The sequence below is a fragment of the Oryctolagus cuniculus genome, chromosome 6, assembly GCF_051225735.1.
Source record: "Oryctolagus cuniculus isolate XC-2025 breed Fujian yellow rabbit chromosome 6, ASM5122573v1, whole genome shotgun sequence".
NCBI classification, from domain to species: Eukaryota; Metazoa; Chordata; class Mammalia; order Lagomorpha; family Leporidae; genus Oryctolagus; species Oryctolagus cuniculus.
Window position 1 is genome coordinate 160,683,418 of NC_142872.1, and position 14,747 is coordinate 160,698,164.

Below are 14,747 nucleotides of genomic sequence, written 5' to 3' on the forward strand. Positions count from 1 at the left end.
GGGTCAACAGTGCAGAAGAAAGGAGATTCTGAATTTCAGACTCCCTTTGCCACTGCCATCTTCATCATCACAATAAAACAGTAAATGATGTAACACAGAATAAAGCATTATGGTTTAAAAATACTTCCTAGAGGCCAGCGCTGTGGTGTAGTGGGTTAAGCTGCCACCTGCAATGCCTGCATCCCTTATGGCACAGGTTCAAGTCCTGGCTGCTCCACTTCTGGTCCAGCTCTGGCCTAATGCACTTGGAAAAGCAGCCAAAAATGGGCCCTAGTGCTTGGCCCTGTACCCATGTGGGAGACCTGGGGGAAGCTCCTGGCTCCTGGCTTTGGACTGGTCCAGCTCCAGCCTTTGTAGCCATTTGGGGAGTGAACTAGCAGATAGAAGATCTCTCTCCATCTCTCCCTCTCTCTGTAACTCTGCCCTTCAGAGAAATAAATACATGTTTAAAAAAATGCTTTCTAAAGTGGCAATGTTGAAGATCTATAATCAATCCTCTTTTTTTTTTTTTTTTTGCTGTGAACAGTTTTTAGCTCTCTTTCAGATGGCTACTTCTACGTTCTTTTATATAGCAACATGTCACGCTGTTCACATATCATCTGACTTAACAGGCTAAACAACATGCATGATAGCATCATTTAAATTTTTTGACAAGGAAAATGGATTTAAAGAAATAGACTGCTCTAACCCAGCTTCTGTGATTCAAATCTAATGTTTTTCCTATTCTGTCATTTGACTTGACCACTTTGGGCAAATCATTTCAAGGTCAATCCTCTTCCGACAGCCCAATTTTCTTTCTTTCTTTTTTTAAAAGATTTATTTTTATTTATTTGAAAAACAGAGTTACAGAGGGAGGTAGAGACAAAGAGACAGAGGTCTTCCATCAGCTGGTTCATTCCCCAGATGGCCGCAATGGTCGGAGCTGAGCCTTCCAAAGCCAGGAGTCAGGAGCTTCTTCCAGGTCTCTAACATGGGTACAGGGATCCAAGGATTTGGGCCAACCTCTGCTGATTGCCCAGGCACATTAGCAAAGAGCTGGATTGGAAGTGGAGCAGCCCAAACGAGACGCCGTCGCCACAGGCCAGGGCTTTAACCCGCTGCACCACCACACCGGCCCCCAAGCCCAATTTTCTTAAGATAAAATGGGATGAGACAAAGCAACCTCCACAACTCTCCCTTCTGCTCAGACATCATTTGGAAAAGAGGAGACCTCTTTAGCTGCTGGACTTTTGGAAGAAGCCATGGGGAGGAAGAAGGGCTAGAAGTTCCCTTTCAGTGGGTAGGTTTCCAAGACCACCCCGTGTCATTTGGAGTGACAAGTGATGGTGTAGTCATTTGCATGTGTCCCCCATGCTCATTTGTGGAATCTTTCAAGATGCAGATTGGTGGCTGCACATTCAAATAACTCAGAGGATCTGGAGAAGACTCCAGTACCTAACGAATGTCACGCCTCAGAAGGGAAAGCTGTCTCAAGGTAAGAAACAAATGGAACTCCAGAGAGGGACCCTACCTTCCATCCTTAGAGAAAAATCACACATGTTCTCCCTTGAGGATGTGGTAGAAGGGAGGGTGTATAATCAGGAATTCTGGATTTAGTGAAAAGCCCTTTGCTATTAAATAGCTATGTGACTTTGGGCAAGTGGATTTTAACTTCTCCTTTCTAAAGTGAGATTGCAAATTCCTTGTGAACTCTTAAATAGCTATTCAAATGTAAATCATCATCTTTTAATACTATCAATCAAGGTACTGGAAGGACTGCTGAAAGGAGGGAGGTGGGGTGGGGGGAGGGGAGGGGATCTAGGTTTGCTCATCTTCTCTAAGGGGGAAGGATTAGAAAGCTAGAAGGGAAGAAATTAGCACCTTAGGGCCTGTCTGTTCGCTTCCTGTCATATACTTAGAAACCTGGTCACTGGAACACAGTAGCATACAGGAAAGAATCCAGCTATAAACCACAAGCATCTGATCTTACACCTAGCTGTACCACCTGTTGTGTGGGTGGCAAAACTGCCCAACTTTGCCAAGACGGCTGCATCATCCATAAAACAAGGATGGCCTTTTAGGACACTCACAAATGCTTCTTGAGAAATCTCATGAGAAAGCGCCTCACAGTGTGTTGGATATGACAGATGTTCAACCAACAAGACAATTTCCCTCTTTCATAGAAGGGCACTGCTGCCCTTAGGAACTTCATTTTTATTGAGAGTTCACTGAGGTCCAGCAATGGAATTACACACGGAAAGGAAAAACAGGTACAAACAGATAATCTCCATGGAAGTTCTTGCTCTGTGACAATTATCTGGGTGGGAGCAGTAATGTGCCCATCAGGCTATAAGGAAAAGGAAGTACAAACATTATCTAAGTGTGATCTTGAAAACAGTGTGCTATACAATAAAATAATAAATATTAAGTGGTATAGCTTTCATTTCATCTCATTCCACATTACACTGTCTCACCATCTTGTAGTACTCAAATGTAAAACACTCTTCCTCCCAAGAATTTGGTTTGATGTTTAAAAAAAAGAAGGTAAAAACAAGCAAGTAAAATAAGTACTACTGGCCTTCCTGCCGGCTTTCAAATCACCCCGGCTTAGTTCCAGGAGAAAACGCCACAGAGCAGCAGCTTCTGCAACTTCAGCTTCAATGTTTCCGTAACTTCCCAGATGGGTTGTCATTTGTAAGTCTTTAAACATTTATTATCAAAACCATTTCCATCAGTCTTTTGTTTGGCCTTCACGCAACCACTCTTCTTTTGCTGCTTTACAGGTATGAAACCACCAGCATTAGCTATAAATATATGGCACTAGGTATGTGGGGAAGGTATGACTCATGCTGGACTGTTCCCTGGGGCTAGCCTGACGATGACTGCATTCTGGGAGGGTGTCAGGTCTACTCTGAACACACAGGCAAATTCCAAACCAGTCAGCCATATGAAGAGAGTTCTTGTCTTTATCAGCTCCTTCTATTCCCTTTCTCAGGGCAAAATACTAAAGTGGGCCCTTCATTTATTTAGTGTGTTTGTATTCCTTCATCTGTCCATCTGTCCATCCATCCAACATTACTGATGATCAACCATGTGCCTGATACTGGATGTAGAATATCAATTAAAAAATATGTCCCCAAGCCCACAATTATAGGAATCAGCCAAGCACATGAACTGTCATAGTGCAGTAACTTCTATGCAATGGAAGGAGAGAGGAATGCATTGAATGCATGGGAATCAGGGTATTGGTAGATTTCTGGGAAGTGATATAATCGAGGACAATTAAATGGCATTGAAATAAGTGACAAGAGGATGGGGTACATCATAGTGGAAGAGCAGCGCATGAAGGCACAGGGTTGCAAAACAGGGCACTTTGGGGAGCTAAATGTGATTAGGAATGGCTGGAGATTTTGTCCTGGCTGGTGTCAGAGATGAGCATAACAAAGAAAAGGCTCTGCTTCTCCTTCTCTCTCTGTGTAACACTGACTTTCAAATAAATAAATAAAATCTTATATAAAAAAAAAAACAAAGATAAGTAAGGCTTCAATTGGAGGCCTTTGAACTGTTTTCAATGCTATGTGGGCAGCTAAACGGGCAGCACAACAGGCTAATACATGCCATGGGCTTTGGTGAATTTTTTATTTTTTAAATATGTATGCTTGAAAATTGATACATAATAATTATATATTTTTTAAAAGATTTATTTATTTTACTTGAAAGTCAGAATTACACAGAGAGAGAAGGAGAGGCAGAGAGAGAGAGGTCTTCCATTCGCTGGTTCACTCCCCAACTAACCGCAATGGCCGGAGATGAGCTGATCCAAAGCCAGGAACCAGGAGCCTCTTCCGGGTCTCCCACGCGGGCGCAGGGGTCAAGCACTTGGGCCATCTTCCACTGCTGTCCCAGGCCACAGCAGAGAGCTGGGTCAGAAGTGGAGCAGCTGGGACTCGACCCAGCAGCCAGCCATATGGGATTCCAGCACTGCAGGTGGTGGCTTTACCCACTATGCCACAGCACCGGCCCCTGATAACTGTAACTATGTATGGGGTTCAGTGTGGTAAAAGTCATGAGAGAACATCAAAGACTGATCTCTGGGACACTTCGTTGTATAAGAAGTAGGCGACGAGGAAAAACAGCACCAACACCACAGGTGTAAAAGGCTAAGATGCATCTACCAGAATGGCAGGATGGTAATCGGATGAGTGAACCACATGATGACACGTGAAGACACATTTCTTTTTTTTTAAAACTTTTATTTAATGAATATAAATTTCCAAAGTACAGCTTATGGATTACAATGGCTTCCCCCCCATAACGTCCCTCCCACCCCCAACCCTCCCCTTTCCCACTCCCTCTCCCCTTCCATTCTTATCAAGATTCATTTTCGTTTCTCTTTATATACAGAAGATCAGTTTAGCATACATTAAGTAAAGATTTCAACAGTTTGCTCCCACACAGAAACATAAAGTGAAAAATACTGTTTGAGTACTAGTTATAGCATTAAATCTCAATGTACAGCACACTAAGGACAGAGATCCTACATGAGGAGTAAGTGCACAGTGACTCCTGTTGTTGACTTAACAAATTGACACTCTTGTTCATGGGATCAGTAATCAACCTAGGCTCCAGTCATGAGCTGCCAAGGCTATGGAAGCCCCCTGAGTTCACCGACTCTGATCATATTTAGACAAGGCCATGGTCAAAGTGGAAGTTCTTTCCTCCCTTCAGAGAAAGGTACCTCCTTCTTTGAAGACCTGTTCTTTCCACTGGGATCTCACTCACAGAGGTCTTTCATTTAGGTTGTTTTTTTTGTTTTTGTTTTTGTTTTTTTTCCCCAGAGTGTCTTGGCTTTCCATGCCTGAAATACTCTCATGGGCTTTTCAGCCGGATCCGCATGCCTTAAGGGCTGATTCTGAGGCCAGAGTGCTGTTTAGGACATCTGCCATTCTATGGGTCTGCTGTGTATCTCACTTCCCATGTTGGATCATTCTCTCCCTTTTTGATTCTATCAGCTAGTATTTGCAGACACTATTCTTGTTTATGTGATCCCTTTGGTTCTTAGTCCTATCATTATGATCAGTTGTGAACAGAAATTGATCACTTGGACTAGTGAGATGGCATTGGTACATGCCACCTTTATGGGATTGAATTGGAATCCTCTGGTTTGTTTCTAACTCTACCGTTTGAGGTAAGTCAGCTTGAGCATGTCCCGAATTGCACATCTGTGAAGACACATTTCAATACAGGTCTGACAGGGGTCACTAGCATCTGCAGTATCTCAGACATGGATCATTTCTTTGTGTCAGAAACATTCGAAATCCGATTCACCAGTCCCAAATACTTACCTAACTGTTGTTAACCATATTTAGTACATTGTGCTATAGAATATTAGACATTTATTCCTCCTACTCAACTGTATCCTGTACTCATCAAGATTTCCTTTTAAAGAACAGGCTCACTAAGAAAGAGTGTTTGAAAACTGCTGGCCTAGATAAGTGAAGGTCTATGCCAGACCAAGAAGCCTGAACCTGATCCTCAAATCAGTATTCCACAGGCTGTCTCGTTTTTGCACCCATTTCCCACAATACAGTGGGGCTCAACAGGAAGAGGATGGGGAGTATGAAAAATTACATAAATAACACATCAGATCATGAAAACATTGCACATCACTGAATAAAATCTCTAAGAAACAAACCTGACAAAACTGGCTGGTGAAACATGGGTTTACAAAGTTGCAAAGCTGCCGAACACCATGAAGACTTGTTTGGCAGGATATTCAATCCCTTCTGGGTCTTTTCACTATTCCATGCTCTCTTAGGAACTCCCATTCATCAACCCCATGTTCTTGTCCTGGGATCAGATGGCTGCCAGAGACAGCAAGCCAGCGGGAATGTTCTCCTCAAGAAGCACAGCTGTAAATGGTAACTACTGCTGTCATTCTCCCTTGTCAACAATGTCTATCCTTGACTTAACAAGTTCTAGCTATCCTCAGGGCCTTCTGAAAGTCCTACCTCTTGCCAGAAGATTCCACGTAACTGCTCCTGTCCAAATGAATCTTTTTTCTCTTTACTATTCAATTCTTGGATCTGAGTTTTTTTTTGTATTTTGTGAAGCCAAAAATATGGGTTCAAATACTGGTTTGGGACCTATGAGATTTTAAGCTATTTAACTTTTCCAAGTCTCAGCTTTTACATAAGAAACCAGGATAATACCTTCTCAGGCAAATGTGAGGACAATTAATAGATGTAATACTCAGCTTCTCTCTATATGACACATGTAGGTACTCAATAAATATTGAATTGAAAAAGAGTTGGATCTATGTCTTATTCTTCTCTCATCCCTTATCAACTAGGTATGGGCTATAAAGAAAGAAATAGACAATAGCAAGTACTTTTCCTTATTTATAGCTGACAGAGCTCACCTCTGGTCTCATGAAACCAAAGAGTTATTTTTTTCCCTTCAGTTATAATTAGCCCACTACAGTGTCGTCACAGTCAGGGTGACAGTAATACTTTTTATAAGACTCATTTACATAGCATTTTAGCATTTCTTTTTTTGGATGTTGTTTCATTTGATTTTCCTAGTAACTGCAAAATGTATGTAGGGAAAATATTAAACTTCATATACTAGAGATCTGAATTCAATTTAGGGTAGTTAATATTAGGAATACCTAATTACCTAGTATTAGGAATACATAATTTACTGTTTACAAAGCACTTTCATACCTGTTTTCTTATGTGATGATTACTTAAGATTTTAATATTCCTTAAAATACCCTTAATATCTTCCAGGTATAGGCGCCGCGGCTCAATAGGCTAATCCTCCATCTAGCGGCGCCGGCACACCAGGTTCTAGTCCTAGTCGGGGTGCCGGATTCTGTCCTGGTTGCCCCTCTTCCAGGCCAGCTCTCTACTGTGGCCAGGGAGTGCAGTGGAGGATGGCCCAAGTACTTGGGCCCTGCACCCCATGGGAGACCAGGAGAAGTACCTGGCTCCTGCCTTCGGATCAGCGCGGTGTGCCGGCTGCAGTGCGCTGGCCACAGCGGCCACTGGAGGGTGAACCAACGGCAAAGGAAGACCTTTCTCTCTGTCTCTCTCACTGTCCACTCTGCCTGTAAAAAAAAAAAAAAAAAAATCTTCCAGGTATCAATTAACACTAAACTAGGGGTGATCTCTAGATTGTTACAAATAACAAAGAACTTTTTGAAAAGAAAAGACAAATTAGATATATTGCCTTCATTGTGAACCTGGGGTGGATTCAATGACTTGACTCTAGCAGAAAGAAATGAACCTGAGTATGCAATGACTCACTATTATAAAAGAATTGGCTGCAGGAGGTCTCAGACTTTGTATTTCTCCTTCTTCTCTACTCACATAGTCTCTCAAAATTCTCAATTCATAGATTTATAAGACTGAAAAAGAATATATGTCTCCAAAATGTATGGCAGTCCATTTATTTTTACTTCTTTATGATTCAAGAATCAACTTTTAAGTGTTCACAGTTCAAAATAACTAGTTGCCAGCAGTAAAATACTTCCTTTTTATATAACCTACGTATATAATTTTTTTTAAGATTTATTTATTTATCTGAAAGAATAACAGAGACAGAGGGAGAGACAGATCTCCTATCCACCGGTTCACTCTCCAAATGGCCACAATGACCATGGCTAGACCAGGCCAAAGCCAGGAGTCAGGAGTTCATCCAAGTCTCCCACGTGGGTGCAGGAGCCCAAGCACTTGGGCTATCCACTGCTTTCCCAGGCCACAGCAGAGAGCTGGACAGGAAGTAGAGCAGCTGGGTCTCGAACTGGCACCCCTATGGGATGCCAGTGCTGCAGATAGCAGCTTAACCTACTGCTCCACAGCACTGGTCCCTGGAATATTTTCAACCAGGGAAGCTGAGCTTAGTGTCCCAGGGTTTTACTGGGGGTCAGTCACATTGGCATGGAGACCCCACACAGCTAACCTCACGTACTGAGTTTCCAGCTCCCCCAGAGATAATTGATACTGTGAGATGCAATGCCCCCACCATAATCAGTTAGCATATAATACGTGGTATAACCCAACCTCCCAGGTAAAAAAAGGCACTTGTATCAGGCAAGATGGCTTAGGGGTGACCTACAGGGAGCAGACTGAGGGCCAGTTTTTCTTTGGAAATGTGCAGGGTTTAAAATACCCCAGACCTGCTAAGTCAGCCCTTTAATGCTCATATCAAAACTATCTTTAATACCTGGGCCAAGGACTGGATTTGAACTTGGGGACTCTACAACTAGTCATCAAATTACTTTTCCTATTTCAAACATCACTGTAAGAAAAACTCTTAGGGGCTGGTGTTGTGGCTTAGCAGGTAAAGCTGCCGCCTGCTATGCCAGCACTCCATATGGGCACTGGTACATGTCTCAGCTGCTCCACTTGTGATCCAATTCCCTGAAAATGGCCTAGGAAAAGCAACAGAAGTGTTTGGGACCCTGCTACCTACAAGGAAGACTCAGCTGGAGTTCCAGGATCCTGGCTTTGGCCTGGCCCAACGGTGGCAGCTGTAGTCATCTGGGGAGGGAACCAGCAGATGGAGATTTCTATCTGTCTAACTCTGACTTCCAAATATGTAAATATATCTTAAAAAGAAACACCATGTGTAATTTCATTGGATAAATACATGACATATTATTGAACCACAAAGGTTCAGAACTATAAAGCTGGTGGAAGAAAATGTAAGGGAAGCACTTTAAGACATTGGTGAGGGTGATGAGTTCTTAGATAAGTCTCCCAAAGCACAGGCAACAAAAGGAAAACTGGACAAACGAGATGTTATCAAACTCAGAAGCTTTTGGACAGCAAAGGAAATGATTGATAGTGAAGAGACATTCAACAAAATGAGGAAAAATATTTGCAAGCTATCTGACATAATATTCACAATATATCAGCAACTTAAAAAGCTCAACAACAACAAAACAACCAATCCAGTTAAGAAGTGGGCAACAGACCTCAATAGACAGTTCTCAAAAGAAGAAATATGGGGACCAACACTGTGGTGCAGCGAGGTAAAGCCCTGGCCTGCAGTGTGAGCATCCTATACAGGTTCAAATCCTGGATGCTCTGCTTCTGATCCAGCTCCCTACTAATGTATCTGGGAAAGCAGTGAAGGATGGCCCAAATCCTTGGGCCCTTGCACTCACATGGGAGACCTAGAGGAAGCTCCTGGCTCCTGGATTCAGATGGGCTCAGCTCCAGCCATTGCAGCCATTTGGGGAGTGAACCAGTGGATGGAAGACACCTCTCTCTCTCTCTCTCTCTCTCTCTCCCTCTTTCTCTCTCCCTCTTTCTCTCTCCCTCTCTCTCTCTACCACTCTCTGTAACAAATAAACAAAATAAATCTTTTTTTAAAAAGAAGAAATATGAATGGCCAACAAATACATGAAAATATGCTCAACATCTCTAGCCATCAGGGAAATTCAAATCAAAACCATAATGAGATATCACCTCACCCCTGTCAGAATGGCTAAAATCTAAGACAGAGAGTAATGAATGCTGGTGAGGAGGTACAGAAAGGGCAACACTTATACACTGCTGGTAGGAATGTAAATTAGCACAGCCACTGTGAACGCAGAATGGAGATTTCTTTAAAAACTAGATATAGACTTGGCATATGATCCAGCAATCCCATCACTGGGTAGATATCCGAAGGTCATGAACATGTTATATCAAAGAGATACCTTCACCACTATGTTTATACCATCACTGTTTACAACAGTCAAAATATAGAATCAACCAAAGTGTCCATCATCAGATGAATAAAGAAAATGTGATACACACAGACCCAATGGAGTATTAATTGGATATAAAAAATAAAATTCTACCATTTGCAGCAAAATGGATGTAACATCTGTTGAATGAAATAAGCCAAAGAAAGACTAACACCACATATTCTCTCATATATGGGGGATAAAATTAAAAATAAAAAAGATTAAAAAATAACAAAGAAATGTCTGTATCAGTATTTTTGCAAATAGTTTTTGTCAAACTTTATCATGTATCTTTGTCAAACCGATGGTTAAGACATAGTAGGTTAATCCTCTACCTGCTGGCATCCCATATGTGGGACAGTTCTAGTCCCGGTTGCTCCACTTCTGATCCAGCTCTCTGCTATGGCCTAGGAAAACAGTAGAAGATGGCCCAGGTGTTTCGGCCCTGCACCCATGTGGGGGACCCGGAGGAGACTCCTGGCTTCGGATTGGCAAAGCTCCGGCAGTTGTGGCCCGGGAGTGCAGTGGAGGATGGCCCAAGTGCTTGGGCCCTGCACCCACATGGGAGACCAGGGGAAGCACCAGGCTCCTGGCTTCAGATCAGCGTGGTGCGCTGGCCGCAGCGTGCTGGCTGTGGCAGCCATTGGAGGGTGAACCAATGGTAAAAGGAAGACCTTTCTCTCTGTCTCTACCTCTCTCACTGTCCACTCTGTCAAAAAAAAAAAAAAAATCTACTCTAGCAGTGAACTGGTCATCTTTTCATTTGATTGTTATTTATAACGCTTGCCTATATTCCTGTTGAACTACAGCCTTGTTACTTGTTGAACTCTTTATTTAGTGGATTATTAAGCCTTTGACTATATTGTAAATTAAAAATATATTGGGGCCAGCGCAGTGGTACAGTAGTTAATCCTTCGCCTGCGGCGCTGGCATCCCGTATGGCACCGGTTCTAGTCCTGGCTGCTCCTCTTCCGATCCAGCTCTCTGCTGTGGCCTGGGAAAGCAGAAGATGGCCCAAGGCCTTGGGCTCTCGCACCCACTTGGGAGACTGGGAAGGAGTTCCTGGCTCCTGGCTTTGGATCGGCACAGCTCCAGCTGTTGTGGCCATTTGGTGAGTGAACCAACGGAAGGAATACCTTTCTCTCCGTCTTTCTCTCACTGACTGTGATTCTACCTCTCAAATAAAATAAAGAAAATCTTTAAAAATATATATATATATATAATTTCAAAAACTAAGAAAGAAAGGAAGGGGAAGAAAGAAAAGGAATAAGGGAAGGAAGGGAATATCATTACATTCTTAGAATCGTATTTATAATACTTATAAACTACACTGACTCTGTTCTCTTTATATTAATATCACATTAACGTAAAAATAGGGAATTAGAAGTATATAAAATACATGATTTTCATTAAAAAGCAATCAGTCTATAATGCTAATCATTAGACCCCTAAAGTATTTATTTAGATGCAGGATTATAAAATCTCAGTCTTTCTTATTAAGGAAACTAAATTTATCTAGAGATCTCACACAAAATCCTTGATAGATATTAATAGGTTAAAGCACAGGTCTAAAGAAATCAGAGCATCTCATATAATCTAACAAACTTACAAACTGCTTTGTTGTGTTTTTCTGCTATTTCGTATAAAGAGAGCAAACATTTTTATTGTCAAATTGTTTCTTTTTGTCGTTGTTCCTTTCATACGTTTTTAAAAAATCATCACTTATATTTAAACAGAAATACGTATTATTAAAAGTGTATGGGGGGCCAGCGCCGCGGCTCACTAGGCTAATCCTCCGCCTTGCAGCGCTGGCACACTGGGTTCTAGTCCTGGTCGGGGCGCCGGATTCTGTCCCGGTTGCCCCTCTTCCAGGCCAGCTCTCTGCTGTGGCCAGGGAGTGCAGTGGAGGATGGCCCAAGTGCTTGGGCCCTGCACCCGCATTTGGAGACCAGGAGAAGCACCTGGCTCCTGCCATCGGATCAACGCGGTGTGCCGGCTGCAGCGTGCCGGCCGCGGCGGCCATTGGAGGATGAACCAATGGCAAAGGAAGACCTTTCTCTCTGTCTCTTTCTCTCACTGTCCACTCTGCCTGTCAAAAAATAAATAAATAAATAAAAGTGTATGGGGGTCGGCATTGTGGTATAGTAGGCTAAGCCTCCGCCTGCGAAGCTGGCAGCCCTATGGGCACCAGTTCATGTCCTGGCTGCTTCTCTTCTGATCCAGCTTTCTGCTTTTGGCCTGGGAAAGCAGTGAAAGATGGCCCAAGTGTTTGGGCCCCTGCACCAGCAAGGGAGACCTGGAGGAAGCTCCTGGCTCCTGGCTTCAGATTGACTCAGCTCTAGATGTTGAGGCCATTTGGGGAGTGAACCAGTGGATGGAAGACCTCTCCCTCTGTTTCTCCCTCTCTGTAACTCTACCTCTCAAATAATAAATCATTAAAACTAAGTGTATGAATATAGAACAAAAATGTAGTTTTTACTTAAGCAGTTACATGAATGAGGTTGTTTTTAAGTTTCTTCATGACAACTCCATCTTAATCATTGAACAAATTATACTTAATAGTAGTAAAAATTCAAATTTAAACATGAAAATGTGGAACAACAACAACAAAAGAACAGGAAGTATCTTCATTATCAAACAGATTAGCAAATTTGCAGACAGACAGACATTTTTTGAGGCATATCAAAACACCTACATCAAAGGTTGCAATCATTTGAGAGGTGTCAATACATGTTCAGTGCTGAGACTATTTGTAGCACTTACAGTACATACAAAGCAGCATTAGACTACTATGGTTCACATTTGAGAAACAAATTTAAGCATGCTACAATTTGTGAATTTAACATTACAGCTAATGCAGTGATAATTACCCATTTCATATTTTTTCTTCCAAAACTCAATAAGCAAGTTATGATATAAGCAGATGGAATAATGCTATATCTTCTTCCTTATAATAGTAAATTTTAAAATCCAAATACTTTGTATCATGCAAACTTTACCTAGCTGTACAAAGGCTCCCAAATACAGTACAGTCATAAAGTTTCTTCTTTGCAGATTCTACTAATATATATTTATTTTAGTACAGGTAAGTGCAGGACACTAATCCAGATTATTGGGCAAAAAAATGTCAGTGTGTCACTACCTGTAGTTAAGTGCAAGCATACCACATCCACGACCATGGCAAGTAAATGCCCTCACATGCCCACCACTGCTTCCAGGGTTCCTTTCCACATCACAGGAGCTGGTTTAATGGACACTGTCAGGTCTCAACCTATCTCTGAAAGTTTCTTTATTAAAATTTTTGAAATTTAACTCATGGAACATCTAGAGTATCAATAACCTAGTTTTTTTTTTCCTTTCTCTTCACTAACTAGTTCAAATACAGTATCTAAGTTGTACATTTTTATAGATACCTTATTAAAATGATTAAAGGTATCCAAAATAACATTAGTAGGTAAAATATTAACAACAACAAAAAAAGGATACTAACAATATTTTGGACACTATTTTTTTCCTAACTAAAAAAGTTATGGGATTCATAATGAACAGATATGATACTTTAACCATGCTGTTTTATATCAATAATAACAGCAAAGGCATAAAGCACAGAAAAGAAGAGCAGGATTGTAGGCGAAAAACCTAGTAAACACTCACATTTTGGATGCCTCAAACACAAAAGAGTTCACAGTGCTTATAAGCACTATCATTATTTTCATCCTTTAAGTAGTTTAAATCTTTATTTCTAATTTTATCCAGAAATAAAAACCTAATTCATTACATAACGTACCTTATCAATTTCAGTTTTCAAATATTCAAGTAATGCAAACTCAAGTATTTTCTTTTGTGGCAACAACACAGATTGAGCTTCAAAGACAGGGAAAAATTCATTTAAAATAACTGATGTACTCTTCTGCCCAAAGGCATAAGAACTAAGACTTAACATTGCCATCACACAAATGGCATGTAATAAGAGAAGGAACAAACACGATGGTCCAATATAATCAATGTCTTCTTTTGAAAAAGATTCAAAACCAGATTGCCTCAATATGTGGCTACATTCACAGTAACAGGATATTCTGAAATCTAAGGAACTACAGAAAAACCAGAGTAGGTTCAATTTCCCTGCCATTTTTCCATAAATGTTTCTATTGTTTACTTTGGGTTTCCTCTGTACTTTTACTGGGAGATTTTCTGCCTTCACTTTCTTTCATAGTGATGACCATGTTTCTGTGTGTAGCACATCCTTAAGCATCTTTTGTAAGGCTGGACAACTGGTGACAAATTCTTTCAATTTCTGTTTGTTATGGAAGGTCTTATTTCACCTTCATTCATAAATGAGAGCTTTACAGGGTACAGTATTCTGGGTCGACAGGTTTTTTTCTCTTAAGACTTGGAATATATCTTACCATCCTCTCTTAGCCCGTAGAGTTTCTGATGAGAAGTCAGCTGTGAGTCTAAGTGGAGATCATCTGAAAGTAATCTGGCATTTCTCTCATGCACATTTTAGAATCTTTTTTTAAATGTTTTACTGGGGAGAGTTTGACTAAAAAATGTCATGAGGAGGATCTTTTTGGACATGTGTATTAGTTTGATGTGCTTCTTGTATTTGGACATCTCTTTCTCCAAATTAGGGAAGTTTTCTGTAATTATTTCACTAAAAAGGCTTAATCCATTCTCTCTTTCCATAGCCTCAGGAACTCCTCCTAAGACCCGTATCCCATAAATCTCCAACACAGTTTTTTAGTTTTCTAATTTATTTTTTGATATGATAAAATTTTCAGAGACTTTTCTTAACTTGGATATTCTTTCTTCTGACTCACTGAGTCTGTTGTTAAAGCTTTCCACCACATTTTTATTTGATCTATTAAATTGCTCATTTCCAACATTTCATTTTGATTTCTCTTTAAAATCTCAATTTCAGCCAGTGCCGTGGCTCACTAGGCTAATCCTCCGCCTTGCAGCGCTGGCACACCAGGTTCTAGTCCCGGTCGGGGCGCCAGATTCTGTCCCAGTTGCCCCTCTTCCA

At 41.2% G+C, this 14,747-nt stretch overlaps 1 long non-coding RNA gene across 36 annotated transcripts in view; it reads right to left on the reverse strand.

Moving 5' to 3' along the window:
• LOC103348141 (uncharacterized) overlaps window positions 1-14,747 on the reverse strand; it is a 107,514-nt gene that overhangs the window by 39,430 nt on the left and 53,337 nt on the right. The gene's annotated exons all lie outside the window — the stretch shown is intronic.